Source organism: Leptosomus discolor, chromosome 2 (assembly GCF_034619465.1).
Source record: "Leptosomus discolor isolate bLepDis1 chromosome 2, bLepDis1.hap2, whole genome shotgun sequence".
NCBI lineage: Eukaryota > Metazoa > Chordata > Aves > Leptosomiformes > Leptosomidae > Leptosomus > Leptosomus discolor.
The window spans coordinates 19,059,725-19,067,397 of NC_141392.1; positions in this window are offsets into that span (position 1 = coordinate 19,059,725).

Consider the following 7,673-nt stretch of genomic DNA (forward strand, 5'->3'; position numbering starts at 1 on the left):
TCCATCTAAGGTCTATCCGCTGTTGCAAACACAACATGAGGACTAGGAGGAGTGTTACTGTCTCTGCAGTCTTTACTCCTTTGTTAAGCGACTCTCTGCAGTGGTGACTGTGAGACTGGCCTACAGAAGTGTTCTATACAGTTCCAGTTACAGATAGTGAATACTAATAATTAAATAACCATTACCTTTGCCTACAGTGGAACCTACCACGCATAGCTAAAAGCAGAGGAAGTCTCAGGTTTAGTTTCTTTCTCCATCTCTCATGCTCACTGTACGGCACAGCAGCTATTTAACATGAAAAACGGGCTAGTCCTTCTTTATGATGGATAAAATACCAAGCCTCAAAGAATTCAAAACACTTGGTAGCACACAGACTATCCTCATCATGCTCTCATGCATAAGGGATGACTATATTTTTCCACTTTGATCGCTGGGGTCTATCTTGCATCTCAGCTTCTCTCTCTTTGACATTCCCAGAGATTTGAAATGAAAAGAGGTACATATTTGTAAGTGACAACATCCATTTTCTTTGCACTGATAAGTAAAATCCACCCTTCTTTTTAGCAAGAAGAAAATTGCTCTGCCATTTGTATGTTACTGGCCTGTCTTTTATAAAATGTTATGCTATTCAAAGCTCCATCAGTCTGCTACAAATACAGTTGTAGCACAGTACATTTTACAAACAGAATGTCGTGACAGAAATAAACCCAGCCCTAGCATTAGAGAGAAAAATAATTTGGTGCTGATTAGCCATTTACGTCTGTGCAAGCTTTCTATGAAACATGGTGGGAGAGGTCGCAAGCCATCCCTCTTCACCCTGCAGGCTTCATATCAGTGTCTCCACAGAGCTCAGCTCTGCAAGGTGTGAGCCATGCCTCTCAAAGAGCTGAGGGAAGGAGGGTCTCCAAAACCTAAAGGAGCCTCAACATCTCCTGCTACCTCCTTTCCAGTGGGCTGGCTGTGCGGTTGTCCGGCAGCCCCACTGCAGAATTGTCTTGCCCTGCTGCCATGCCAAGAGCGGCCTAAGTGATGGCACTGCGCTGGTGCTGTAGCAGGAATCATAGATCATAGAATTATAGAATCATTAGGTTGGAAAAGACCTCTAAGATCATTAAGTCCAGCTGTCAACGCAACACCACCATGCCCACTAAATCATGTCCCAAAGTGCGACATCTATCCATTTTTTGAACACCTCCAGGGATGGTGAGCCACCACTTCCCTGGGCAGCCTGTTCCAATGTTTGACCACTGTTTCAGTAAAGAAATTTTTCCTAATGTCCAATCTAAACCTCCCCTGGCACAACTTGAGGCCATTTCCTCTTGTCCTATGGCTAGTTACTTGGGAGAAGAGACTGATCCCCACCTCACTACAGCCTCCTTTCAGGTAGCTGTAGAGAGTGATAAGGTGTCCCCTCAGCCTCCTCTTCTCCAGACTAAACAACCCCAGTTCCCTCAGCTGCTCCTCATAAGACCTGTTCTCCAGACCTTTCACCAGCTCCGTTGCCCTTCTCTGGACACGCTCCAGCACCTCAGTGTCTTTCTTGTAGTGAGGGGCCCAAAACTGCACAAAGTACTTGAGGTGCAGCCTCACCCATGCTGAGTACAGGGGCACAATCACCTCCCTACTCCTGCTGGCCACACTATTTCTGATACAGGCCAGGATGCTCTTGGCCGCCTTGGCCACCTGGGCACACTGCTGGCTCATGTTCAGCCGGCTGTCGACCAGCACTCCCAGATCCTTTTCTGCTGGGCAGCTTTCCAGCCACTCATCCCCAAGCCTGTAGGGCTGCATGAGGTGTTGTGACCCAAGTGCAGGACCCGGCTCTTGGCCTTGTTGAACCTCATACAATTGGCCTTGGCCCATTGATCCAGACTGTCCAGACCCCTCTGCAGAGCTTTCCTACCCTCGGGCAGATCAACACTCCCACCCAATTTAGTGTCATCTGCAAACTTACCGAGGCAGCACTTGATCCCCTCATCCAGATCATCAATAAAGATGTTAAACAAGACTGGCCCCAAAACTGAGCCCTGGGGAACACCACTTGTGACTGGCCACCAGCTGGATTTAACTCCATTCACCACCACTCTCTCTGCTCAGCCGTCCAGAGAGTTTTTAACCCAGCGCAGAGTGCACCTGTCTGGGCCATGAGCCTCCAGCTTCCCTAGGAGAATGCTGTGGGAGACGGTGTCAAAGGCTTTACTGAAGTCCAGGTAGATGACATCCGCAGCCTTCACCTCGTCAGCTAGGTGGGTCACCTGGTCATAGAAGGAGATCAGGTTGGTTAAGCAGGACCTGCCTTTCATGAACCCATGCTGGCTGGGCCTGAGTCCTTGTTTGTCCCGCACACGCAATGTGAGCACCCTCAAGATGAACCGCTTCATGATCTTCCCGGTACCAAGGTCAGGCTGATGGGCCTATAATTCTCCAGATCCTCCTTCCAGCCCTTCTTGTAGACGAGTGTCACACTGGCAAGCCTCCAGTCATCTGGGACCTCCCCTGTTGTACCAGGACTTCTGATAAATGATGGAGAGTAGTTTGAGCTCCCTCACTACTCTCGGGTGGATCTCATCCAGCCCCATAGACTTGTGCATCTCCAGGTGGTGTAGCAGGTCACTAACTGCTTCCTCCTGAATTATAGGGGGTTTATTCTGCTCTCCGTCCCTGTCTCTCAGCTTAGGGGGCTGATTACCTTGAGGATAGCTTGTCTGACAATTCAAGACTGAGGCAAATAAAGCATTAAGGACCTCAACCTTTTCGTCATCCTTGATGGTAATGTTTCCCCTCGCATCCCATAGAAGATGGAGATTCTCCTTGGCTCTTTTTTTATTGTTAATATATTTGTAAAAACATTTTTTTGTTGTCTCTCACGACACTGGCCAGATTGAGTTCTGGTTGGGCTTTTGCTTTTCTAATTTTCTCTCAGCATGGCCTAATGAGATTCCTGTACTCTTCCTGAGTTATCTGCCCCTTCTTCCAAAAGTGGTAAACTCTCCTTTTTTTTCCTGAGTTCTAGCAAAAGCTTCCTGTTCAGCCAGGTCAGTCATCTTCCCTGCCGGTTCATCTTATGGGACATGGGGATAGCCTGCTCCTGAGCCTTTAAGGTTTCCTTCTTGAAGAATGTTCAGCCTTCCTGGACCACTTTGCCCTTCAGGACTGTGTCCCAAGAGAGTATTTCGACCAGTTTCCTGAACAGGTCAAAGTCTGCCCTCAGAAAGTAGTGGTTTTGCTGATGACAAAGGCCTCTTTGTTCTTCAAGCATTTAACACCTTGAAAGCCTCCAAAGTCTTGTGTTTCGAATGAAGACTATGAGAAGAAGAGAGAATCAAGAGTTTTATCCGGTGCCAGTCTTCTCCATGGCTATTGCAACTAATTCCTGTTTACTGCATCTTTGGGGGCTCAGACAAGAGTCGTGCTTTGGCATCTGCAGATAAGCCTGATTTGACAGTGCTGCATCATCCCTACAAAGCAAAAAAAGCAGGTGCCAGGTGTGGAACCTCTGGAGATTTGTGGGCCAAGTTAAGCAGACCAGTGCCACTGAGGTAATGGGAAGGGAGAAGAAGCTGATCCCATTTTGGGTAGAAGCCTGCCCAACTGCTAGTTGCAGTCCTAGTTAGTGCATTTGTTTTCCAGATTCTAGTAAACCTCATCAGTACACACAGAGAAACTGGCCACTGCTGGACTCCCAACTGCCCTGCCACTAAACTGAGAGTGATTTGGTGAACCACATGCCTAACTGTGATTTTGGGTGAAGAGGGAGCCTGCAGAAAATTGTAGCTCAGAGCTCCTGACTCTGCTGTTGTGAAGGCAATGTGGGAATCCAAGAACAAAACATCAGGTGCAGCTGAGACTGTGCCTCAGTTGTCACAACCCATTCATTTTTAAGCATTTTTTCTTTAGCATAGTTTATTAGAAGCAGAAGGTGATTAACTCCAGATGGTGTTACTCAGTTTTAAACGTCCTTTCAAAGTGAAGGGCTGTTTCCTGATGCATCATTTTCCAAGTTCCACTACAACTTAAAATATTGTTAGTAGCATAATAATAAAGCTAGAAAAGGTACAGAGAAGGGCAGCTGAATGATCAAAGATATGTAATGGTGTCCCAGCCAGGAGACATTAAACAGCCTATGGCTCCTCAGCATCAGTAAGGACAGTAAGATGGAGAAGGTTTATTTGCTGATCCTCATACAGCAATGTTACGAGGCACCCCATGAAATTGCTGGATGGCAGGTTTAAAATGAAAATAATGAAATATTACTTCATATGATTTGTAATTCAGTTGCAGAACTTATTGCCGCCAGCCATTGGAGACCCATCATTCAAATGGCTTCCAGAGCAAAGTAGCTCATTCAGGGAAGAGATGTCTGCCAGGGCCTGTTAGTGCACAGAGGTGTTCACACACAGACACGTTCAGGAGCCACAGAGCTGGTGTTTTGGTGGAAGTATTGCTGTATCGTGTTCCTGGTTCTTATTCTATCCCCTAAAGCACTTGCCACCAAATGATCCAGTGCAGCTATTACTATGCAAGTGGTCTTCAGCTGAAGTCAGGAAGGTGACATTAAGTACTACAAGTCCCTGTACAAGTAATCAGTCTACATTACATGTACAGCATAGGGCTGGGTGTTGCAAGAATATGGAAACTGAGCCAAAGCCCTTAATGAACCTGCCCAAAGCTACATATCAGCAAAAGAGGGGACTAAGGGCTTCCCTGGTCACAGTCTCATGATTCAGATTGTGGCAAATGGCTTTTAAAAGAACAGTGGAGGATGATGTAGCCTTTCATCAAAAGGGAAACTAAATAGACCAGAAGCCTGGTATTTTCGAGATGAGAGGTAGGCATCTTGGAGACAATGCTGTCCCTCCCTCTGAAGTTCTGAACATACCCCTTAAACACCATGTATCACCAAATGTGGTGATGAATGACCAGTTGCTTTCACACGAGAAGACAGATAACTTCCCATTGTTTCACAGATGATGTGGGGCACTTTCTTCTGTAATGGACAACAGTTTTTTAGGACCCATCACAACCACAGCTGTTGAAAGTAAATGCAGAAGAACAAGGTTCCTGAAGTGTTTTCAGAACCTTAGTGACTCCTTTGCTCTTTGTAATCCAGCATCTTCATCCCAGAAAGGCCCGATGGCTTGGTGGGAATTTCCTGAGTAAAGCTTTAACACCTTTCTTGCTTGCAAGAGGCATTTGCATCATTATCACACAGATATTATTACGGTACTCCTGAGCACTGTAGTAAAAGCATGGGCAGGACTTCTCCATAGAATAGGAAGGAATGTGAATTTTCTTCTGCTGAGTATATGTGTAGGCTGTAAGGTGGCAGATTTGGATCCTGATTTTTCTAGTCTTACACATTGCACAGTGTTGTCACTCACAGAGTTGGTGAAAAGTACCTACATGATACTAGAACACAAAATATGATTTTATAATAATTATGATTCACAGAGAAAAAGAAAAAATGCCTTTTAATGCAGATTAATAGAAATATATTCAGCATTTATAATGATCCCTCTAATCTGAACAAGACTTCGGTTTTATACTTTGGAAGAGCGGGAGTGATCAGACATGCTTCCAGTGCAGCTGCAGACAATGCTATTTTGTGGCTGATTATCCATCCATAATTCAGGACAGTGAATTCTGCCTTCCTTTCCACTTTCACACAGTCCATTTGTTTCCAAGCTACTTAGGTTTTCAACAGTATTTTAAGTGTTAGAAATCATGCCAGAAGGCAATATCTCTGCAATGTTACCCAGGTGTATAAGTTTGATAACATCAGTTGTCTGCCTGAGGGTACCAGAGGAGTGGTGAGAACTCCAGGCCAAGAGCTGGGAGAGCTGGGTTCAGCTGGATCCTCAGCTTGCTGCTGAGGTACAGTTCGTTTCTGTTGTTGAAGCCTCTCTTGTGCGCAAGAAAAGCAATCTCGATTTATTATGCTGTAGGGAAAACAGCAGCTGGAGAGTCTGTGTAGCCTTGTGGTTTTGAGGTTTGTGTTTGGCTTGCCCTGAGAGTACTGCAGTCTTTGGATTTAAAAAGAAATTTTTGGCCTCACTGCATTTTTTGAGCTGGCAGACCTCTGAGCTAAGTGATTTACATATGATTTGCAAATCCTGGGATAAGGGTACACATAGACTGAGCTACTGCAATTCTTCATGCCGTGGGTGTAGCTGGTAACTAGACCATCATTAGACATAGTCAAGATGACCTGCAGCTGCTCTTTACCTCTGCAGAAAACGTTTTCTAATGATGCCCCAGTCCTGCTGACTCAGCATCTGATTTTTACACATTTTTTCAGAATCTATAACAGCATTTTTTCAAACTAGTTGGCCTCATCCTCCCTCCTGGCCTTGAACATCTATGAATCTGAAACACAGAAACTGCAAAAGGATTTCTCCTTGTGTGGGGAAACCCTTTTATTTTTCAATGTTAATATTTCTAATTCAGATTTACTGCTTTCCAAGCTCGGCAGTTTAAAAAGCATGTGGAACTCCAATGAGGAACCCTCCTTCCACATATTTGGGGACAGATGAAATTCAGGATTAAAAAGCAGCTATTTATAGCTTTTGATTTATGCTTGGAGGAAGAGTCATAAACATTCCTCACTTCAGCAGAAAAAAAGTTCCAACAATATAAAAAAGGGCCTCAGTTCATAGGAAAGGCATAGGATTCACGCTGTGTTGATTATGCCATTTCAATTAAGATTTATCTATTTGAAGTTTTTGAGACTGGTGCAGTCCTATCTTGATTTAAAGATAGCACAGCTCCACGGAGTCAGTCGTTAAGCTTTATGTTGTTAATAGAATGATGTGCAATAAATGCTCTGTGAAAACGATTTACTTTCTTTCCTTTATGCTCCTGCATATTCTGGGAAGAGACCAGCACCTAAAAATCACTGATCTGAAAACGTGCGATGTGTTACTAGCTCTTTGGGGGACATGATAATCATCTGTGCTACCACAGCTTTTAACAAGTCATCTGTGCTGAGGAAAGAGGGAGAAGGACTGTAATTGTTCTGTCTGTTTAAGGGTTCTTTTAATATGTAATCGATAAAATACAGTAGCTCATGATCATGTGTAATTGTACAGTGTTAAAAATTAATTATAAGAATACACCTTCCAATAGCTTTTTACTTTTTTTTTTTTTTTAGTTTAACATATCTGGGTAGGTGCTTCGTATGTGGCTTATTGATGTAGTGTTTTTGATGGCTCTGAGGAGGATGTGAAATTGCTCCTCCCTAGTCAGAATTTCTAAATGCATTTCTTTGTGTAGTGCACCTCTTCTCGGTGTTTCTACTACATGCATTTCCAGTGGAAATAAATATTCTTCATTCCAGCCAGCTGAAACATGAACAGTATTTTAAATTAGATATAGTTACTAATTTTTAGATGGTTACTTGTCCTTTTCATTAGTGTGGTTAATTTCCTTAAACTTCTTCTATGTTAACATGAGGTCACTAAAATGAAGAGTGGTATAACGGAAACAGCCAGAGCTGTGGCTAATAGTGTAAGGGAGAAGTCTGCCAGATGTGGCTCCTTGGTCCTAAGCATTGCCACATGTCTGCTACAGGCTGTGCGTAACCCCTGACCAGAGAGGTATCAAGTCCTGCTGCTCGGTGCCTGCTACTGCAGAGGCATACCCAGTCCTCTGCGGATCTTCTCATTATCTCCAAG